Source organism: Kryptolebias marmoratus, linkage group LG8 (genome assembly GCF_001649575.2).
Source record: "Kryptolebias marmoratus isolate JLee-2015 linkage group LG8, ASM164957v2, whole genome shotgun sequence".
NCBI lineage: Eukaryota > Metazoa > Chordata > Actinopteri > Cyprinodontiformes > Rivulidae > Kryptolebias > Kryptolebias marmoratus.
In genome coordinates, this window is record NC_051437.1 from 38,257 (window position 1) to 61,116 (window position 22,860).

The following is a 22,860-nucleotide window of genomic DNA, read 5'->3' on the forward strand; positions in this document are numbered from 1 at the left end:
GCTGCTCCTCCACGTCGAGAGGAGCCAGTTGAGGTGGCTCGGGCATCTGGTGAGGATGCCTCCTGGACGCCTCCCTGGTGAGGTGTTCTGGGCACGTCAGAGGTGGATGGATGGATGGATGGATGGATGGATGGATGGATGGATGGATGGATGGATGGATGTTTTGTGAAAGTGCCTCATATCTACACATTTAGGAAATTAATAGATAAAGTCATAAACGTGCGTAAATGGAAATGTTGATGTTGATGGATTATCATAATTGACAAGTCAACGTTTTTGAATAGCTGCGGTAGCCCTACTGGCTGCAAAAATAAAAAATGATTTTTTTACTTTAAAAGTTGTATCTGTGGGTGTGATAACCAGAAACAGGATCAAACTAAGAAATATTGTATTATAATCTGTTGTTAAATCTGACCTAAAAATGACGGAGATGACATTTTTTACCCAAATTTTTATTTACTCACACTAAATTGGTTTGTTTGCATGTGTGCATAACAACAAATTGCAACTTTCCTGCAAATAACGTACAAGTTTTGCCATCTCACAAAATCACAAAATTTCAGAACTATCTCAATTTGATTACAGGATTTCAATTTATTGTTTCAGCCTTGCATACAGATGGAAGTGGCATCTTAAGAGCTCCTAAATGGTTTATTTCCTCAATTAGTTCCAGAGTAAAAACAAATCACCCTTGTGTTTTCATGTGGACAGCCAAAACACAACCTTTAGAAAACCATGTCATAGACCCACCTCTACCCTAACCTGACAGACGTATCGACAACAACAACAATAACAGAATACATAGTGGAAAAATGAGGGACATGGTTAAAAGACTGACACTTTTGTATAAAGAATTTAGCCTGCTATGATTTGAACATCCTGAGGAGAACCCTTCCCTTCAACAGTCCTTGTTGGATACTGGGCCTAAAAGTGTTCATTCTGTCCACATATTAGTACTGACATGACTCCCAGTCCTGAATTTTCTGCTCATGCAGTTTAATGTGACACAAAGTAGAAGTTCCATCCACAAAACAGATTAGGTTCTTACTCTCATATTTGCCATCCTTGTCTTTTTCTTCTTGTTCAAACTTTAAACTGCAATATATACAATCTATGGTTCATCCATATGGTCTACAGTTTGTATACATGCAGTTCACATACAGTCTACCCAATGTGTAAGCTTTATGTTAATGCTCCACATTTTGTTTCCTGTTTCTGGTGTATTTATGTGTCACAAACAAACCCCTGGCAGTCACCAAGGAGGTCATGTTTTCAGCAGAGTATGTCTGTGTCTCTGTACAAGATTACTCAAAATATTATAGACAGACTTTCAGGAAACATCAAACATGGAACAAATGATTGAATTCTGGTGGTGATCCGGTCAAAGTTCAAGGTCAAAGGTCAAGGTCACAGATCAGACCATGCCCTAACTGCAGCTGTATACCAGGAATATCAAACAGCACAGCTGGACACCTCGTGGGTCAAAGATGATGCCTGTTCATTTCAAGGTCCATGGGGTTAAAGGTCAAGGTCACAGATAACCCCTTAGTTCAAATCTTGTCTCTGCTCCTACATGTGACCCAAGGAAGTTATATTTTTGGTTGTGTCAGTTGCTTTTATGATCTGTCTGTTAGCAAAATCATGTAAAAAACTAATGAACAAATTTGGATGAAATTTTCAGGAAATGTTGGGGTTGTCACAAAAAACAATGGGTTAAATTCTGGTGCTGATCCAGATTATCCTCCAGGTCACACTATTTTTTAATCACTCTGTGGTCTTGATGGAGGTTTGCACTCTTTAAGAGATTCTAGTTACCACAGTATTTTGGGTCATTTTCTGTATGCTTGTGTGGATAAAAACTTTGAAATTACCAATTTAAAGATTGTTAGGGGGGGGAATTTCCAGCTGCTGTTACAGAGGCAGCCAGTCGAGGCTTCTAGTCCTGTACCTCTTTAGCATTAGCCCCCGCTAGGAGTTAGCAAGCTAAAGAAACACTGTTTGATATTGGTGGAAAAACTAAATGGAATGGGTTTTAAGATCGTAGTACCAGCAGCGGTGTGGGAGCACTTCAGACTCAAACCAAATGACCGAGGAGAACCGCTGAACCTTGAGAGCCGGTATGTTGTATTTGTGCTTCTGTTGCCATGTGATTTTGTTTATAAAACTAGCAGTTCTGTCTGTCTTCTCTATATAAAACTAATGATTATTAATTTTTGAAGGGCAGTTTAGTTTACAGACTTAATAATACATTCTGTTTTCGTTTGATGTAGGTTTTATTTCCGTTTATTTTTTTTTTATTTCAAGTGCATTCCTTGTTAACGGACACTGAGAGTCCATTTTATTTTTGTTTTTGGTTGTTTTGTTTATTTTGTGTTCCAGTTCCAGTGTTAAGTATTCTTTTATAATTAAAGTTTATTAATCTTTGAGAAGATGTACTTGCACTATTATGTTATTATCATTACATTAGTTTAAAACAGCCTCCAAACGATATTATTGTTTATCGCAATAATTTCTGAGACAATTAATCGTCCAGCAAAATGTGTTATCGTGACAGGCCTACACTGGACCGACGTAAGCATCAAGTATAAATGCCTCCACCACTCGCTCAGGTCTACAGAGCCCTGTCAAAAGCACAAAGAGTGACTATAACTGAGCCTTAATGCTGCCAGCGGTGCAGCTTTGTAGTTTACCAAAGTTGTATTAAAACATTTCGATTTCTTACATATATAAGGCCCTCCAGGTTATAAGGTGCACTGACGATTTTTGAGAAAATTGAAGGCTTTTAAGTGCACCTTATAGTCCGGAAAATACAGTACTCCTCAGTCACATGCACACTGCTTACTGGAAGGGTGTTGAAGCCACGCCCCCATCACGTTGTGACAGCTTTACTTGGTTTATTTATTTATTTTTATCGATTGTTTTTTAAGGGGTACCAGCCAGTTGGGGCCACTATCCTGCATGTTTTGTGCTGTGACACACCTGATTGGAAAGAATGGGTGATTAACAGGCTTCTGCAGAACTTAAAGACTTGCTGAAGGGGTAAATCAACCATTGAGTCTCATTTGTTGGAGCAAGGAAACAACAAAAACATGCATGATAGTGGCCCTTCAGGACCACAATTAGACATCACTGGCCTAGACAGTTTGAGTGGAACTAACCCCCAAAGCAACCTTTTTTTCCAGAGAAACTGTCTAAACAAGTTATTTAGGGTTCAATCTTTATATTTCCGTGGAAATTTTGACAGTTTCGTGTAAAGTTGTGTGTTCCATCTCACTACTGCCCTCCTTCTGTCAAACGGCCCTTAGGCAGTGGAATTTTCCTATTGGCTGCAGCGGTAAAGCTTCATCACAGACCCCCCGTTTGGACGAAAAAGCGCCTCGCTCACACACAGCCCCCTGCCCACAGTGGTCAGTCTGGAGTTGGAATAGCCAGCATTGATCGGTAGCATTTTTCAGGTTAGCATTCTAACTTTTAGCATAGCGTTTTACTGTAGGTACTTGGACCCATTCTGTCCTCCACTTCGGGCATCCCCGAGTCTGCGCCTTGAGCCAGCGGCTCCAACTGATATGGCTCAGGCTCGTTGAGCTGTGGTGACGAGGGTGGTACAAAATCCTCCACCTTGAAAGACTGTTCTGTGGCAAAACTGCCTGCGTCACTCTGGTCACTCTCCATGTTTCACTATATGACAAATTAAGCTAGCTGTAGTTCTGTCGTCCGGACAACACAACCCTACCCCTCCACCCCCTCCGCTCATGCCCACACTCGGCCGAGCCTCTCAGTGTCTCTTGACTCCACCTACTTTGGTGGAATTTTCTAAATCTGCCTGGGGGTGGGCTTAAGCTTTGACAGGAGGGTTAGTTACACTTTAACATTAAACATAAATCTGAAAGGGGATAAGCAATTAACTATAGCTGCTATAGACCCCCATCTGCCACCACTGATACCCTGGATTCACTCGCTCTAACCTGAACTCAACTGCACTTAGGTGACTTAAAATGGGATTGGCTCTCATCTGTGTCAGATGACTTTAAATTACACGTTTGTCCCCAAAAAAGTAACAGAAAGCTTTTTTCCAACTGCAACTTTCAGGGTTTCCCCCAGCGTTTTATAAGCCTAGTGGTCCGCCAGGCTTTGTTGACCCCGCCGCCAGGCTAAACTCTGCTTGTTTATTATAAATACGTCATTTTTATACATGTTTTATTCCACCCGCACTCCCAAAACCGCTACCTTTATCTACCTCACCGCACAAGGGTGCACGCGCCAACAGTGACGCAATCGTGCTGTACCCGCCCCTGAAAGAAGGTCCCGTGCGTGTCAAGTCATGCACCTTTTGTAACTTGGTGTGGACCGTACGTGCGTCATGCTCCACTCAAAATGGACAATTTTGCTGCTCTAGCAGAGCTGGTTCGCCTGTATCAGCATTTATATGATCCCTCTGTGAGAGATCACAAAGATAATCAAACAGCTCAAAACTCACAGAAGGAGATTACTGCTGCAGCCGATAAAAAGGAGTGTTTATAGAAATATTAGTTCTATGATGGACGAATCACAACTAAAGCTAATAAATCACTGAAAGTCAAACTGAATGCTTTAAGTTTAAACATCCTCTCTGTATCACAGCCAGAAACACAACAGCTCTTCCTCCTGAATACGTGCAGCCATATTTGATGAGACAACCATTTGCTTTCTTTTTACTGTATTTCCACTGGTTACGTAGCGTACTGCCCCCTGTCTTTTTGGAGAATACTGCACCGATGTAAGCTCCAAGTATAAACGCCTTTTTACAGTATATCACATAATAAATAGCCATATTTTCAACTTTCCTGTCAACTTTAATCTTTTTTTTTTACTAAATCACAGTCGGCCGGCGAACGGCCACCTCCCACCAGGCTTAGCCTCTTTTCTGGGGGAAACCCTGAACTTTAATACAACATGGCTCTGTCAAGAAGAAGCCAAAAGAAAGCCAACCAAGGAGGCAGGGAAAAACAGTGCGTGCTATATTATAGCAAAGCCACTGGATTTTTATAACCTCACCAAACATGACACATTTTGATGCCATTAAATAGATCTTTTAAAGACAAATCCATCACAATCTGAATTTTTAATATCGGTCTACTGGTTACCAATTTATTGTCAACAAATTATCATCAGAATCGGTCTAAATTAATACAGTTCTTAAATAGGCAGCAATAGAAATTACTGTGTTTAACTTCCTTAAACTTCCGCTCCACACCGGGCTGAAGCTGAGGAATCGCTCTGATTGGCTGTAAATTTTCAGATTATTCCTTTGCAGATAACACATAAGCAAAGGAGTCGAAAGTGCCAGCTCCTGCTTGCAGATTTTTAAATGTAGGTTATAAATTTTTTTATTTCATCAGAGCTGAGAAATTAATGAGTGAATTAGCATCATCATCATCAGGGTGGCACAGTGGTGCAGTGGTTAGAGCTGTCGCCTCCCAGCAAGAAGGTTGCGGGATCACATCCTGACCTGAGGCCTTTCTGGGTGGAGTTTACATGTTCTCCATGCACACATGTGGGTGTCTGGTTTTCTCCCACAGACCAAAAACATGCATGTTAGGTTAACAGGTAACTCTTAAATTGTCCCTAGGTGTGAGTGAGAGACACACCTGATTCAGAGGTTAAATCACCTCTTCATGTTCTGCAGAAGCCTGTTAATCACTCATTGATTCAGATCAGGTGTGTTGGAGCAGAGAAACAAGTAAAACCTGCAGGATGGTGGCCCTGAGGACCAGGATTGGAGACCACTGCTCTAAGTCCTTACAGTTGTCTTTGTCACAGCAACATGTTCTACCATTAAGTTTTAAAAACTCTGCATTGTGGTAAACTAAATGCTTATGTTAATAGGAGCAGTTAAAGATTAATAATATATATATATATATCAAACGCAGAACCAGTTTTCTTTCAATGTAATGCAGACAAAATAAAACTGACTAGGTGTTGCAATCATACCTAAAACTAATAAGGAAGCTGGGACTGAAGTGTTATTCTTGCCTGCCACTGAGGGCAGAAGGGTGATTATGTTTTGCCTGTGTGTGTGTGTGTGCACATGCATGCTCATTTGTCAGTATCTCATAAAGCTGTGGATGAATTATAATGAAACTATCAAAAGGTAACCAGTTGATTAACTTTTGGAGTCAGCCCAATTTAAGATGGCTGCCACAGAGAAGCAACTTGACTATAACTCAGTCAAATTTAGAAGATGTTGAGCTAAATTTGGTGTGGTAGTAGCAGTTAGCTATCTCTAACATATACACTGAGTGCAAACACAAGATCTGACAATGTCACATGAGAATACGCCATTTTCAAAACAGCTGCACTTCTGTCTCTTTTTCTAAAGCTCTGGCATGAAAGGTGATGGGCGATATGCATTTTGTCAAGAATTGCTAGGTCTTTAATTATATTAGTAATGTTCATATCTGTTTTCAAGTGTTAAACTGATGTCCCACGGGTCAGACTTTGATGGCCACCATGAATTAAAGTTATCAGTGGAAGATGTATATCCAGCGTTCACTTCCTACAAGTTTTAATGAAATCTGTCAAGTGGGTCATGAGATATTTTGCTAACAGGGTTGATTCCAAATAGATATTGTCAAATTTTAAACAGTTTGTTAGAGCTCATAATGTGTTGTGGGTCAGTCTCAGCTACTACCACACCACATCATAGGCCAACATCTTTAAAGCCATGTTTATGTTGCTTAAAGGCGTAGACTTGCATCAACTCCTAAAGGAAATCAGTTGTGGATGTACAGCAAATGATTACTTGTCAGTTTATATTTTGCTAACAGACTGAAACACGAACTCTCGGCAGTAAAAGATGTAAAATGTTTCCAGTCGAACTTCGTCATCATTTGGTTTTAGATAAATGTGTGGTCGCCTCTGTCAGGGTTGAGCAGAAAAGTCAGGTAAAAGTTGTCAGAGTTCGGAGGGTTCTGTCAGAACCTGTGAAGTGGACCGAGAAGGTCCGGTGGAACAGCAGCTGGAAACTCGTGGTTCGTGGTTCGGAGTCGGACCCGGAGCTAAACTTCCTGCTAACCTGTCTGTATTTATTCATCATCAGGACGGTTTAATCCTTCACTCCCTCCGCTCACTGACCCGGTTTGATTCGGACCAAGTCCCGAGTCTGTGCCTGGTCCAAACTCGGGTTACTGAACAAAAGAGCAACGGTTCACCAAGTTCTGCCGGAGTTTGTTGTTCGGGAGCCAACTTCCATTTCCACGGAGCGAACAGGGTCCAAATGCAGGTTCGGCCCGCAGAAGCGCACCCAGCGGTACTCACCGAGCAGGTCTCCCCGAGGCTCTCGGTCCAGTCTCCATTTCGTGAACAAGTCGACATTTTGGGACAAGTTTTAAAGATGTTTCTTGGAGTTCGGGCCTGGACTACAGGGATCTGCGAGGGGAGCCAGGCATTCTGGGAGGATGACGTCACAGCCCGGGCTCAGAGCAAGTCCAGCGGAGCGAACATCCGTCCAGCCGAGGCTTGTCCCCAATGTCCCGCTCTTTCCTTTCCGGGTCACGGGGGCCAGAGGCGGGGTGCACGCTGGGCATGTCCTCAGAAACGAGACAACCACTCACACCTGGGGACAAGTGACCAAAACTGGAGTCCCAGGAGAAGACCCACAGAAAGGCCCTGGCCGGGATGTGAACCTCTTACCTTCTTGCTGTGAAGCAACAGCACTAACCGTTGCTTCACCGTGCCACCTAATTTTTATTCATACAGAAATTACTTCTGGAATAAAATTAGCCTTTTAGGCAACAAAAACATTTGCTGTGCCTTTATTATTACTAAAGACCATAACCGAGATAACAGAAACAATGAATTTTAAAGAATAGCGCTGATGGAGAAATAATCAAAAAAGTTGTAAAAAAACAAAATTGGAGAATACCTTTGGCGCGTTTCTGCAACCGGTCTACCTGGCCACACCAGTAATTAATGTTTAATTTTCTTTTCATTTTACAACGGTATAATTGACTGAATCTTAGGCGCCTCCCCCAAAGAATTGCTCTTATTATTAAATCTCCCTGTTTACTGTTCCCCCCAATAATGGAATGGGATTTTTGCCCCTTGGCTGAAAGTAATAAAACTTTAGCAATTTAAATTATGCATTATGCCTTGCCATTTGTCATTTGCTTGTTTTAACAATATTTTGCACCTTTGTTCTTTATGGGTTAGATTTTTAAGACCAGCTGCTACTGGTTAAAATATTTGTAAGTTTGAATTAAAAAATGTAAGGGACAAATGAAGAGGGTAGGACAGTATAGCAGTGGTTGGACCTGTCACCTCTCACCAAAAAGGTTGCAGGATCACTTCCTGACCTGGAGCCTTTCTGGGTGGAGTTTTCATGTTCTCCCTGTGAACATGCGGGTTTTACTCCAGGTACTCTGGTTTCCTCCCACAGACCAAAAACATGAATGTTAGGTTAATTGATGACTCTAAAATTGTCCCTAGGTAAATGTGTGAATGGAAGTTTGTCTCTATGTGGTCCTGTAATGGACCTGCGACCTGTCCAGGGTGTCCCCCACCTCTCACACAGTGACTGCTGGGGATAGGCACCACCTCCCTGTGACTCCAAATGGACAGACAGGTAAAAGAAGATGGATGGATAAATGGATGGATGGAGAAACCTGGGTGTTGTGTTCTGAGGATTACACATTGAATGCAGGTATGTTCAGTTGCTTTTAGTACTTCTTGTCACTAGATGGCACTGCTGTGACACCACAGAGCAGAAGAGACCGCGTTAAGAGAACTACAAAAGAATCACAATGGTGTGATGGTACACTTGTAATAAAGGTCATGAGATTACCCACTGTCTCCTATTTTTATTTACAACCACCACAACAAAATTGGTGACTAGGATGACCACTTCAACACTGAGTCCACTGCATCACACTGGTAGCCCTGCTATACTGTTTACAATGTGTTGGAAAATGTTCAAGCATTATCTGCTCATCATAAATGCTACTGGAGATGCATGGTCGAATGAAAAACAAGGTGCCTTTTTATTACACTGCTTAGGACCAGAGGGACATCATCTGTTCTACATGGTACAGTTGATGAAAGACAGTTTGTCCCTAAAATTAATGTGTTAGCATGCAGACACACATACAGGTGCTGATGAAACCACAGGCCAATAAGTCACTGAACTCAGAGTGTTAGTGGTGCTGTGCTGTTTTGGCATGATGGAAAATGAACTAATGCAAGATCAGCTATTTTCTTACAGTTATCTCAGTGCTGTAAAAGATAACTTACTTATGGAGGAAGATCTCACACTGGACAAAGCTCTAACCATCACATATGCTGGAGTAGATTCTCAGACATCCAGGACATGGTAAATCCAAAAAAGGTTAAAAAACAAAAACAGCTGGACTTCTGTAGCTGAAGACGTGGTGTGACCTTGGGTACAGCTTTAGATCTTCTTTTTGCCAGATCGCACAGATAAGTTTGTAAAAATTGACAGAGGCACTGCTGCAGATTACAGATGGTTTATTGAATTCACAAATGTTTCAAAAGCAAAAATAGTCACGATTTACTTTATTATACCAAATGGCCACACTAAAAGTGGGAGTCTATGCTGGCCCTCGGATCCAGAAAGCTGGAAAATAATTAAAATCCAATTAGATAAAATCAGACTGTTTGAGGGGGAGAGGGAGAATAATAAAGAAAACACAAATACACCTAAGTGTTCCCCAGCAAAAACACACTCACACCAAAACCCTTGGTGAACACAGAAAAGAAAAGAAAAACTCCCCTCCCACTAGTCTCCTCAATCTAAATAAAACAGCCCAAGATCCAGGGACAGCATAGGTCCTGCCTTAAAACAGGCCAGAGGGCTAAAATAGAAACTCCCTTTCCCTAATGATCTACAGATAAATAAACTAAAACAAAAAAAATGAAATTAAAACAAACCAAGAACTAAACCTGAAACAGTAGCAGGCCAACCTACACACAAAAGAAATCAAGTTAAACAAGAGCATTAGACAGCCAGATAATCATAAGGAACGGCCCTTACCTTCTCTACAGTGAAACCAGTAAACAGTGCTCTTGACGTCACTCTCTAAAGTCAGTTTCCTGCAACAATCAGTGGTGGAATCAGAAACAAATTCTAAACACACCTCACAATCAATGTTAAACATACCTCTGCACGAGTCATCAGCCTGAATCTAATCTCCTCAGCGATCTACCTGCTTTTAAATATAAATGCTGATTACCTGTCTCCCTAACAAGCCAGCTGCGCTCTGTCACAGAGTCTTCCATATATGGGCAGGAGGAAGAAGGTGCAGCAGCACAACCGGGGGGCAATATGCCCCGGCTACAATCTACCCCAGTTTTGTGTTGACGGCCCGTCAATATACAGATTTTCTAACACCATGGTCGAAAAATGTCAGCCACACTGCTACCGGCACTAGTGATCTAAGAGACTGTAGCCTCTTCTGCCCTACATCTTGGCATCTCTGGAAGGTGATGGGGGTTTGAATGATAGCCAGCCGTTTTCCTGGTCGTCTTTTGGAGGGGACCCAAGCTTTTTCCAGTCTCTTGAAGAGCAACTATAGAGGCAGATGGAGGAAGAACAGGGAGAGTACATTGATTTTCAGCCATCTGAACTGCGGAGGCCGGTGCCTCTGCACCCGTTGATCGAGTTACCACAGACAAAATCCAGCTCCTCGTCCACGTCCTCTTCCCTAGTGTTGGAAATGTCCTTACCTCTCCTGGGCTCTGGAGGCCAGAGTCCCACAGGGACTGGTTTCAACATCAGACGGTGCACTGTCCTCAGCTTCTGACGATTATCCAAGGGTGCAACAGTGTACACAGAACCTCCAGAAGTTGGAGCTTTAATCACCACATGGATAATGGGACTCCATACATCCTGATTCTTATTCCTCCCTTTATTACTGTGATCTCGAACATAGACCAGTTCATTTTCAGACAATTCACTTGTCAGACCCCCAGCATCATGATGCTCCTTCCGACGGTCAGCAGCCATTTTTAGGCGAGCTCGAGCACCATCAAAAGCAACCTGAAGTCGGTGCCTATGTTCTCGTACCCAGTCCTCCACTCTCCCCTCTCGGATCTCTGGAACCCTTCCCAGGAGAAAATCGACAGGTAAACATGGCTCCTGGCCAAACATCAAAAGGTAAGGAGACTCGCCAGTGGCCTGATGGACTGTGGTGTTGTAGGAATACAGAACTTGAGGCAAATAATAAGGCCACTGTCCCTTCTTTTCAATAGGTAGAACTTGCAGCAGATCATGTAATGTTCTATTGAATCTTTCACACTGGCCGTTACCTTTAGCGTGGTAGGGGGTAGTGTGAGTCTTTTTCACTCCATACAGCTCACACAACTGCTGGATCAATGCACCAATCTCTAATCTCTTGATGCATCAGAGGCCAATAGCACCGCTCCCTAATGAGCTCAGTGGTCCGCTCCACTCCCTGATGTCCATGACTTTGGTGAAGCTGTCTCATCACTTCCTCCTTCAAGGAATCAGGTAGCAGCAATTGATGAATATCCTCACCCCCATCAGGACGTTGTATGCGGCGATATAACAGGCCATTCAGCTGGACCACCTTGCTCCACTGTCGAAGCAGCTCCAGGACCTTTGGGGACAGACTGGCCCTTTCTACTTTATCTGGATGTCTCTGCGTCCTCCACAACTTTAGAAAAGCACTTATATTAGGATCAGCTTCTTGAAGTGCGATGATGTCATCAGGGGCATGAGCAGGGAACACAAACACTGCAGCCTGGAGCACATGTTGGGTTGCATCTGGACAACTCAGCTGCTTCATCAAGGGAACCAAGGTCCCAGGCAGAGGAATGTCAGCCTCAGTTACCGTTGGTGGCTTTCTTGAAAGGGCATCCGCGTTCACATTTAACCGGCCTGATCTGTAACGGATAGAAAAGTTAAAATCTGCCAACTGTGCTGCCCAACGTTGTTTGGTTGCCCCCAATTTAGCTGTGTTTAAGTGGCTGAGGGGATTGTTATCAGTCCATGCAATACATTGCTGCCCCAGCAAATAGTCTCGGAATTTCTCTGTCATGGCCCACTTTAGTGCCAGGAACTCTAACTTCATGGAACTATAGTTGGACATGTTTCTCTCAGCAGGTCTGAGTCCTCGGCTAGCAAAGGCAACTGGACGGACCCTCCCTTCTTGCGCCTGAGAGATCACTGCTCCCAAGCTGCTGTAACTGGCGTCTATTTCAAGGATAAATGGCAAAGAGAAATTTGCATATGCCAAAACGGGTGCACCAACCAACCTGGTTTTCAACTGGTTGAAGCTTTGTTCACAGTCTTCTGACCAGTGGTCACCCAAATGCTGTTGTCACTGACGACCCTGTATCTTCTGCATCTCAGCAACCAGTCGATGGAGCGGCGCTGCCAATTTGGCAAATCCTTCAACGAATCGTCTGTAATAGCTGGCAAACCCCAGAAAAGATCTCAGCTGTGAAACTGTGGTAGGACGAGGCCAGTCCTTTACAGCAGAGATTTTATCTGGGTCTGTGGACACCCCATTGCTGGAAATAACATGACCAAGATATTTGACCTCCTTTTTAAAGAAAGCACATTTATCGAGCTTCACTTTAATCCCTCCTGTTTAAAACGGTCTAGCACAGCTTCCAAACGATGCAGATGTTCATCGACTGAAGAAGAGAAAACCACAAAATCATCCAAATATAACAACAAAGACTGACAATGTTGAGACCCAAACATTCACTACATTAATTGTTGAAATGTACTAGGGGCATTGCACAAACCAAATGGCATTCTATTAAATTCAAACAAACCAAATCGTGTACAGAAAGCAGTCTTCATCCTGTCAGGTCAGCCACTGGCGCTTGATTATATCCACTTGCTAGTTCGAGAGTGGAAAACCACACAGCTCCAGACAGAGCATCCAAGGACTCCTTTATTCTGGGTAGGGGGAAGGCATCTCGGCGGGTCTTACTGTTGAGTTGTCTATAATCAATACACAGGCGAATACTCCCGTCCTTCTTTTTGACGAATCACCTGGCTATCCAACAGCTGCCGAATGTGGGTCTTCACAGCCTCGTATTCTGAGGGAGGAATCCTCCTGAACCTCTGCCGTACTGGTGCATCATCTAGCAAAGGTATTTCATGAGCTATCAGATCTGTGCAACCCAAATCACCCTCATGAGCAGAGAACACATCCACATATTTCCTTAACAAAGACCTAACTTTCTCTTGTTCCGTGTGATTCAAAGCTGACAAGTCCAATTCTGACAAGGGATCTGACAAAGGTGCAACAGAACTGAGCTGGGAAGAAATGGTAGCTTGCACTGAGCCAACCACCTCTGTTACGCCTCCTGGGAGACTGACAATGTTAGTAGGGCCTAAAGTCCCTATGAGAGTACGTGGGTGAAGAACCACATCCACCTGACCAACATTAACAATAGGGATGTGAGTGATCCCCCTAACCACCGTCACTAGGGATGGGGACACCAGCACCCCCGCTGGGAGGCAACTTTTATTAGTAAGTGGTTCAAAAAGCCCAGATTCCATAGATCCAAACTCAGTTCGAGAACAGGTGGCAGCAATAACCCTTATAGTGCCAGCAGGCACGCCAACTGGCCTGCGATCCCTTAGCTGAACCATACCCATTTTAGGGCAAACAGTGGGTACTGGAACACTTTCACAATGTTGGAAAGCCATGCGCCATGAAGATCCAGCCTGACTGATTGGGGGTAACTCAAACAAAGCAGCACCATGTTGTTTAAAAAGCTCATTATAACATTCTCTAATCGCATTCATAACCAATACACCTGGTACTGTAGTCTGAGGGGAATGTTCCACGGGGTCCTTCACAACCAGAACACCACGTCTGCGTACCACCCTGCCCAACACCTTTACATCAGTTTTAAAATAGCCAACATAAGGGATGCTAAGCCCATTGGCTGCCTGAAGCTCAAGCCAAGAGCAGGCCTGCAAAGGCCCCTGACAATGTTGGTTAAAAAAACTCTGTGTAACTGTTGTTACCACGGAACCAGTATCCAAAAGACACTGAAGTGGAACATCCCCCATTTTCACCAGTACAGTGGGACACTGTCCAACCAACAGTGACCCTGAGCATTTGTTTTCGAGACCACTTGAGCCATGGCCGCTCCCTTCTGAATTGTGGCTCGGCAAAGCAGAAGGAGCTAGTTTCTCGCCTGCTGATAAGCAGTTGCAGCCTCTCCTTGAAGTGGAGTTGACCCTCGGTTGGTTACAGTTTCTGGCAATATGACCAGGTTTCTGACAGCGCCTGCAAATAATAGGGGTTGTTCTGTTCAGATGTGAAAACCTTGAGGTAGATTGTAACGACAATACATTTTGAGAGAGCAGATTAATCTGTTCCTGTTGCTTTGACAGTATTTCCTTTATTTCTGACAAATCAGAAGCCCTTGAAACAGCTTCCAAAATAGGGTCTACTGCTTTGGGATCTGTGTAATGCACAATATGATGGTACAGAGTAGCTTCTTTTTCTGACTTCAGCTGGTTGTCCCTCCTGTTCCCACCTAATTGCTTCCTTCCTAACGTCTAAAAGTGTAAACTCTGGGTTTTCTCTAATGAGCTTTTTCAATTTTCTACGTAAGGTAGGATCAAGAACATGAGAAACAGTGACTGAGAAATACTTGTAAAAAAAGAATTATTTGTAATTATGTTTTTTGAAGCTGAGAACAAAAGACTCAGAAGAAAGATATAAGAAATATAAACTGGTAGGGATTATTAAAAAGCATAAGAAGAAATATTATAGTGATTTATTAGATAAAAGCAAGAATGATATGAAAGCAACATGGAGAGTAATGGTGTTTTGAAAAAAAAGGTTAAACCTGATGTTTCACAATATTTCATTAAGGATTATAATGAAATCTATGAGAATAATGACATTGTAAGTGAATTTAATAATTACTATGTGAAAGTTGGCCCACGCCTTGCTGCTAAAATACCAAATATAAAAGATAGTGTAACTCATACAGTAATGGTTTGTACTAACAGTTTTTTTCTTGAGAGAACTGATAAAGAAGAAATAATGAATATTGTTAAAACATTTGCTGACAAAAAGTCAAAGGACTGGATGGACATGGACATGAGGTTTGTGAGGGAAATAATGGGTTGTGTTATTGAGCCATTTACATATATATTTAATTTATCATTCTTGACAGGAATATTTCCTGACAGCATGAAAATAGCAAAAGTAATTCCTATTCATAAGAATGGTGAAAAATCTAATTTTACTAACTACAGACCCATATCCCTGTTACCTCAGTTCTCGAAAAGTTTGGAAAAACTGTTTGTAACCAGATTGGATAAATGGCTTCCTTCATGCCTCTGTCAAACCATTTGTCTTCTTGGTCCAAAATATAAACAGTTTTGTCCTCAGAGTGTCCCTTATCCCTGAGGTGTAGGTGAACAGCTGAGTCCTGTCCAGAAGAGCTGGTTCTCCTCTGTTGAGCCATGCGTCTGTGGAGAGGTTGTTTGGTTTCTACAATATAAAGATCTGAACATTTCTCACTGCACTGAACTGCAGACACCAGTTTGTGTTTGGGTGTTTTATCCTTAGGATGGACTAGTCTCTGTTTGAGAGTCCTGTTGGGTTTGAAATGCACTAGGATATTGTGTTTGGTGAAAAATCAATCACATGTCAAGTGGAAGCAGCAGTTAAAAATACTACACTGCCCTCAATGACAAGTACAGTCCAACCAGCACCTGTGCAGGAAGTAGCTGCTGATGATGCTCATTTTCATGGGAAAAAAGGCGCAGGAACAGCTCAAACACATGGCGTTCCACCTCATGTTTGTTATAAAAAGCACTGCTTCAGATGTGAATCAGATGAACACCTGGCTAATGATAAAAACTGTCCTGCTGCTACAGTAAAATGTGATAAACGCAAGAAAATAGACAATTTGCCAAAGTATGCAAATTACCTGTTTCTGCAGTGAGAGGTTGTTCCTCAGTTAGCAGTACTGTTTGTGAATGATGTTAATCTGATGGCTGCAGCTTATAATAAAATCACAGGCAAAACAAACACTGAAGCACCACAAGGAAACTCCCAGGTCCTGGAGTTAACTGTAGACACTAGCTCCTGTATTTATTTTACCAATTAAATTACTACAGATTAACATCAGTGGTGAAGAAGGGACTTCCATTATGATGATGATGATGATGGAAAAGTAACACCCACCATTATTCACATCCAGGGTGAATAACATTGATTCTGCTTCAGCACACTATCTTAGATTTGTAAAAGGGTTTATCCACAAGGTTCAAGTAAACAACACAGTGCAACCCGTACACAAAATATTGAGCACTGCTAATACAGCTGAAGTTTCTGAACAGGACTTGATAGCAAAAATGTCTCCTTTCCAGGCTACATTCTCACTTGCTGATTTTAAAGCTGAATGTGAAGACTGTCCTGAATATAAAAGTGACAAATCATCCACCCAGGATGGCCTGAAGTGATGAACCCTTTTCTAGAAAAGGTCAAACCTTACTTCCTTGTGTGACATGAACTGGCTACAGAGACACCACTGATTTTCAAAGGAAAATGTCTCATAGTTCCCTGACAAGAACCACTAGTAGGTCCACTAGTTTGTCATAAAAGGTTGTGCACCTGGCTCATTCAATTCATTTCAAAAATACTTTATTAATCCCAAAGGGAAATTAAATGTTGTTGTACCTCATAATCCTGGTTTTGTTAAAGAGTTGATGGCTGTGGGCAGAAAGGGTCTCTTGTAGCGGTCTGTCCCGATGTGTCCTCTGTCCTGGTGTCCTCAAAGAGCCCCAGAAGCTAAGCTTTGCTGGCCTCCAGTGGAGCCATTACTGCAGAGCTCTGGGAGTGCTGGAAGGGCAGCTTCTGGATGAGCAGCTCGGTGGACTTCTGGTATCGGTGGATCTCCCTCAGAACCACGGTACCGGGCCTGTAGAGATGAGGCTTCTTCCCTCGGCTGGTGGCTGGGGCGCTCCTGCAGGCAGCTTTAGTGGGGAGCTGCTTCCTGGGACCTCTGGTGAATTTACGGGTGGTCTACTTGGTTCTGGCCATGACTGGATTTCAGGGTTCTTCACTTTTAACACTTGTTGTCATGGTTATGCATCATAACAAAATGTCCAAAAGTAAAAGGTTTCAGTAAAAAATCCTTGTAGCTGCACATCATCCGATACCAGAGGAAATAATCATCCAAAAAAGCGATTTACAAGTAGAAAAAGGAGGAATTAAAATTTTCAAAAGTAATATCTCAGAATGAGTGTAACGTAGCTACTCCAACATGCAGCCACCTTGATGGGGTACAATTCTAGAGTGAATGAAGGACATGAAGGACACCAGGGCGTAGATTTCAACAAACAATGCCTCAGAGAACTCTACTTGTGGCCACATATCAACAATTTGGTCTGCACAATCTTGTCATTGTGTACTATCTGTCAGGCATGTGAGAAAACTGCCTAGTGTTTCATCTGCTCCATTACAACCTGTTAAGTTTCAAGAAGGTCAATTTCATCACATTGCTATCAACAATGTGGGTCCATCTGAACATGGAACTTCTGACTGTGATTGTGGGTAGCTGTGGATCAGTGGTCAGAGCAGTTGTCCTCCAACAAGACAGCTGGAGGATTTCACCAGTATGCCACATGTTAAAGTGTCCCTGGGCAGGACACTGAACCCCTCACTGCCTTTGATGTGTTCTTCATTGGAGTATGAATGTGATCTAAAGCACTGATTAGACTCCATAGAATGATTTATTCTGATTAGAGTTCTTATGAATGTGTGTGTGGATGGGTAAATGAGGGTACAGATTGTGTTCTAAAGAGCTTTGAGTGACCTGATTGGTTAGACAGGTGCTATATAAGTACAGTCCCTTTACCATGACCCTTATTGATTTTTTTTCAGTAAATGGCCTGAAGTAGCATTTACTCCTAATGCTACAACAAATACTATCATAGCATTTTTACTTCTGTTTTTGCACGTGACAGAAACCCCTGCACCATCACAACTGATAATGGACCACAGTTTATATCCTCTGCTTTTGCTGATTGCATGAGTGAATGTAGGATTAAGTACATTAAAACAAGTGTATACCATCCTCAGGCAAACAGATGTGTGGAATTCTTTAATAGAGTGCTAAAAGACACCATTCATGCAGCACAAGCTACCCAACAACCATGGAAGCCTACAGTTACTGAAACGCTTCACAACTACCAGCTATCACCTCATGTCACAACTGGTGAAGGAAACTCCTGAGAAACGGCACATGCACAAACAGATCCAGGAGTATCAAATTGTGTGTGCACATGAATTCAAGCACATTTCCTTTGTACATCCCAATCAGCATCTTGCATTCTGGGTTTTATTTTGTAGAATGAGTTTATGTTCCCTTTGTCATGTTTTCATTTGGATATTTACTTGTTTACCAGTTTCTTTACTGTGTCATTTATCAATATTTTCCCTCAGTCAGTTTGGTTTTCAGCTCCTCATTACTCACCTGTCATTCATTTGCTAATCAGCTCGTCTGCATTCACTTGGTCATCATCCCTCCCAGTAATTCTAATCCCAGCTCACATTCACTTATCATCAGATCCTACTGCTGAATTCTTATGCTTGGTTCATTTGATTTCTTCAGGTTCCTGGATGTTCCAGCTGTGTTTTTTTATTTATTAGCTTGCTGCCTTGTCAGCTGTTTATTATATTGTTAAAGTCTTTTGTTAAATTCACCACCTGCTTGTCTACCTGTGCCTGCGCTTTGGGTCTGATTCTCTATTAAACTTTGACAGAAAAATCTGATTACTATGGACCCAGTGGGCACTCCATTTGATGGAGTGGTGCATCCGGGAGGCTTCAAAACCAAGCCAAGCAGCAGTCCAAGAAGAAATGTCCTAGCCACAGAGGCTGTGCCTCTACTTCTGTTTTTTCCATAAATCTAACTACACCTTGATGACTGCTAATTCATCATTTTCACCTCCAGAGGATACCCCAAAGCAGTGGTGGTTGGTGGTGATCAGTGGCGCAAAAAGTGGGTACGCACTATATGCAACGCATAGGGGCGTTCCTGTTCCTACTGTTATACTAGTCCTTTTGGGAAAATTAGTGCACTGGAGCACCTATAGTTTCATTTGAATCATGTTGTCATCTGATGACAGGGAGCCAGAAAAGAAGATGGAGAGGCAGAAAAGAAAGCTTTTGAGGGTACAAAGCAGAAAACGGAAGAGGGAGAAGTATAAAGATGTTGTAGGGATGAAAGAAAGCTTTTCGAAGTGGTTGAAAGACAACAGGTGAGTTCTGTCAATGTATCAAGAGGAGGCCTGGAAATATTCAGGTTAGTAAAATGACAAGTTACAACTGTTTACTGATCAGTATTTACAATATAACAGATCATGACAAGAACAATAAAGGAACTTGTTTGTGTTTTTATTGTTGTTCAGAGAGTAATCATTTTTTGAACTTGATGGTGAATCATAAAGCAGATAAATTACAGAAGTTTAAATGTCTTCTCTGGATTCAAAAAAGGTTAAAAAACTAAAACTCTCTGTAGTGTTATACTCTTCTCTGGAGTATAACACTACAGCGTTATTGTGATGTATCTGATAAGTCTGATCAGATGCAGCATCCAATCAGTAACTGATATCCAACAAGGATATCATTTAAAATTAAGATTTCATGTTTTTACATGTGGTTTGACTGCTGTATTTTTAAACCACCTTAACACAAAGTTCATGTTATTCAGGTGTGAGGATGGAGAGAAAAAAAGAGAAGAAGAAAGAAAGAATCAGGACAGACAGATTGGTCTAATATTAGTGTAAGAACAGCCATTTAATACCAAGTGATTAATTTTTCAATAATGTTTATATTGGAAAAAGTGCATTAGCAAGATGTGTAATTTCTTTAAAGTTATTAGATAATACTTGTTTGACCATATGACTTAGAGGAGAAGAACAGAGACAAGGGAGGAAGGAGACAGACATGAGGTCGGTGATCAGCTGCTGTAGAGGAGACCAGAGATGACATCAGGTAGGAATAATTAAACTAGTCCTTTTGGGAAAATTAGTGCAGGCAGACATGGCAAGTTAATCACTACAGAGGAGAAGGTGGAACAGAGAGGTGCAGATGATGATGAAGAGGGAGAGGAACAGAAGCAGAAAACCTCAGCAGCGATCAGTGTCACCTTCAAACAGCTCCGACGGTTTTAGGTCCGGTTTCCGGACCGGAAGCAAGGAGGCTGAACAGGGAGTGGCGGTGACACGAGGAGTAACAGGATTTGTGGGAAATAGAGTACCAAGCCGGTTGTCTAAGGCCACAATACGATGGGAAACTTGATTTAGTTGCACAGGTGTCTTGTTGAATCAGGTACAACTGTTGAATGAGTGTTTCGTATTGATCTAACCAGTTCTCATGGTGGATCAAAGTGTCCGCAGTCTGTCCGCCACCGGAGCTGCTCTTAGACGTTTGATATGGCTGGAGCATTCTGTCAGGTTTTAGACTTAGTCAAAGAGAGCAGCTCAGCGTCAGACAGACACAGGAGACCAGAAAAACGGTAAGTGGTTTTATTTACAGTGAACAGTGCGAGGGATAACTGGAGCTGGGATCTGAAAGAGAGGACAAGGGTAAGTATAGTGAAGATCTTTCGGGTCTTGGCAGGCAGGGGTAAGCGAGATATTTTCCGGGTGTGACAAGGTGGAGCTTGACAGGATTCAGAACTCGCAGACACTGACAAAGTTTTAAGATGTTTATTGTAGACGAACCACAGAAAGGATTAATGTCTCTGGACTGGACACTTGCGTGACTGGCTTGGAGCAGGACCAGAACAGGTAAGTCTGTCGTGGGCGGTTGGTCGAGTTCAGACGGGAGTGTCTGAAAAGTGCTTGGACAAGAGAGAGAGAGAGTCCGGGGTCAGGTGAAGGGTCTTAACCAGTGAGTCCAGGGTAAGCAGCCAAATCCAAAACGGGGTAATCCAAAGGACAAGGTCCAGGAGTGCGTAGCGAGGTCGGTTAACTTGAATCAGAGTCCAGAAAGGTACCAGGCAAGGAGAAGGCAAGGATCGTGGGTCGTGGGTAAGGCAAGGGTCAGGTAACATGGAGTCAGGCAAGGGCTGTGGGAAAACGCTGGACATCTACTTAGCAAAGCTGTTCAATAATCTGGCAACATGAGACTGTGAGCTGTGTGTATAAATACAGGCATGGGCAGGTGAAGCTAATGGCAGTGATCAAGGTTGGCATGGTAACATGGGCGTGGCATGAAACTGTGGGACTGTGGACAGTTACTGGTCTGATGCATGACTGAGAGCAGGAGGCGTGGCAGGAACAGTGGAAGCTGTGACAGGGTGAGTATTTCTTACTGAGAGGTGAGCAGTGTCCAGCGTGGAGGGGAATGATCAGGTAAGTACTTTCTGGCAGCAGCGTATCCTGTTTGCAGGCTTCCGGATGGCTGAGGGTAAGAGTCCTCCACAGGTTGTAGCAAACAATGAGGCAGACAGGCACAGGTAAGCAATTCTGGGTACTTAGTTCGTAGCGGGCTCAGGGCACAGACCAGACTGGATCCAGAGGAACTCAGGTAACTCTGACGGAGTAAAAAACACAGGGACGCGCTTTAGCAACAATTTCAAAATAGCAATCTAGCTAAATGGCTGAAAGGCTTTACCACAGAGGCAAACAATGCTCCAGCGCTGGTCTGATCCCCCACCACGGCCTTAGGTACCAGAGTCTCCTGATGAGCCTGATCTTCTCCAGGTGTGGATGAAGTGAAGACTCAGCCAATCGGAGACACAGGACGGTCCACCAAGAAGTAAACTCACAGATCACCACAATGTTTGACTAAATAACATTCATGAAATTACCATTTTTTGAGATATGATTTCAGTTCACCTTTAATACATTTCAACAACAAAAGCACCATATCTGAGATAATAGAAACAAGCAATAAGAACAGCTTTGTCTCTTTTTACCACAATGACATCAACAACAAGAGTGGCTAAACAACAAAGTGAACCCTGGGTGGCACTGTAATATGTTACAACTGTAATGTTGAATATTTTTACAATTATAATTAATATTTATAACAACTGATTGGCAAAACAGGTTATTAACCACAGTAATAACAGACATAATACTGGAAAGCAAAATGTGATCTGTTTTGAGAAGTGCAATCCATTGCTCTGTCTGCAGTCCACATATAGTCTGGTCTGCAAACACAAGCACAGAGGGCATGCCACATTACCTACACCCTCGTTGGTTTATGGCTTTAGTCTTTGGGCTGAACAGAATTGGCTCAATGAGAAGCAAATCAAGGGTGTGTGTCGCCTAACACCTGTCAATTACTCAACCTCAAAAACATCAATGAAATCCTTTGCTGCTGTGTTTGGGCTGTAAAAGATGAGCCCATTTAGAAAGAGTCTGCGTTTAATCATTGGTTGCTTTTTTTTCATTGTAGCTACATAACAAAATTAATTTCAAGAAACTGCATTATGCAACAAAACGATGCATAACTCTGAACAAAACTTTTTATGTGTTATTTATTTACATCTGTCCAGGTGACAGTTTCTAACTTTTTAGGGTGTGGTACCTCTAATAGCATAGTACCGCAGTACCATCTGGTTGTTTGTCAAGATTGTGCTAAAATATACTTTCCTCAACTATATTTAAAATTCCCATTAAGGGCCAACTTTTAATATTATAAAATTCCAGGTTTATTTCTGTTTATTCCCATTATTTCTCATTATTTACCAGTAGAAGTTTCTAACTTTGAAAATTGCTCAGATTTTGCAACTGTAGAGTTTCTTGTCATAACTACTGTAAACACAGAGACCTTCAGGGGCTGAATGCTCTGAAACTGTAGTTGAACCAGCAAAAAAAAAAAAAAAAAAAAA

General features: G+C 42.4%; 1 protein-coding gene across 1 annotated transcript in view; it reads right to left on the minus strand.

Moving 5' to 3' along the window:
• LOC108249437 (zinc finger protein PLAG1) overlaps positions 1 to 7,500 on the minus strand; it is an 18,737-nt gene extending 11,237 nt beyond the window's left edge. Inside the window, exon 1 of the mRNA XM_017438832.3 lies at positions 7,297 to 7,500. The gene's annotated coding sequence lies outside the window, so the exon portion shown is untranslated. The remainder of the gene's footprint in view (positions 1 to 7,296) is intronic.
• Between the last annotated feature and the right edge of the window lie 15,360 nt (positions 7,501 to 22,860).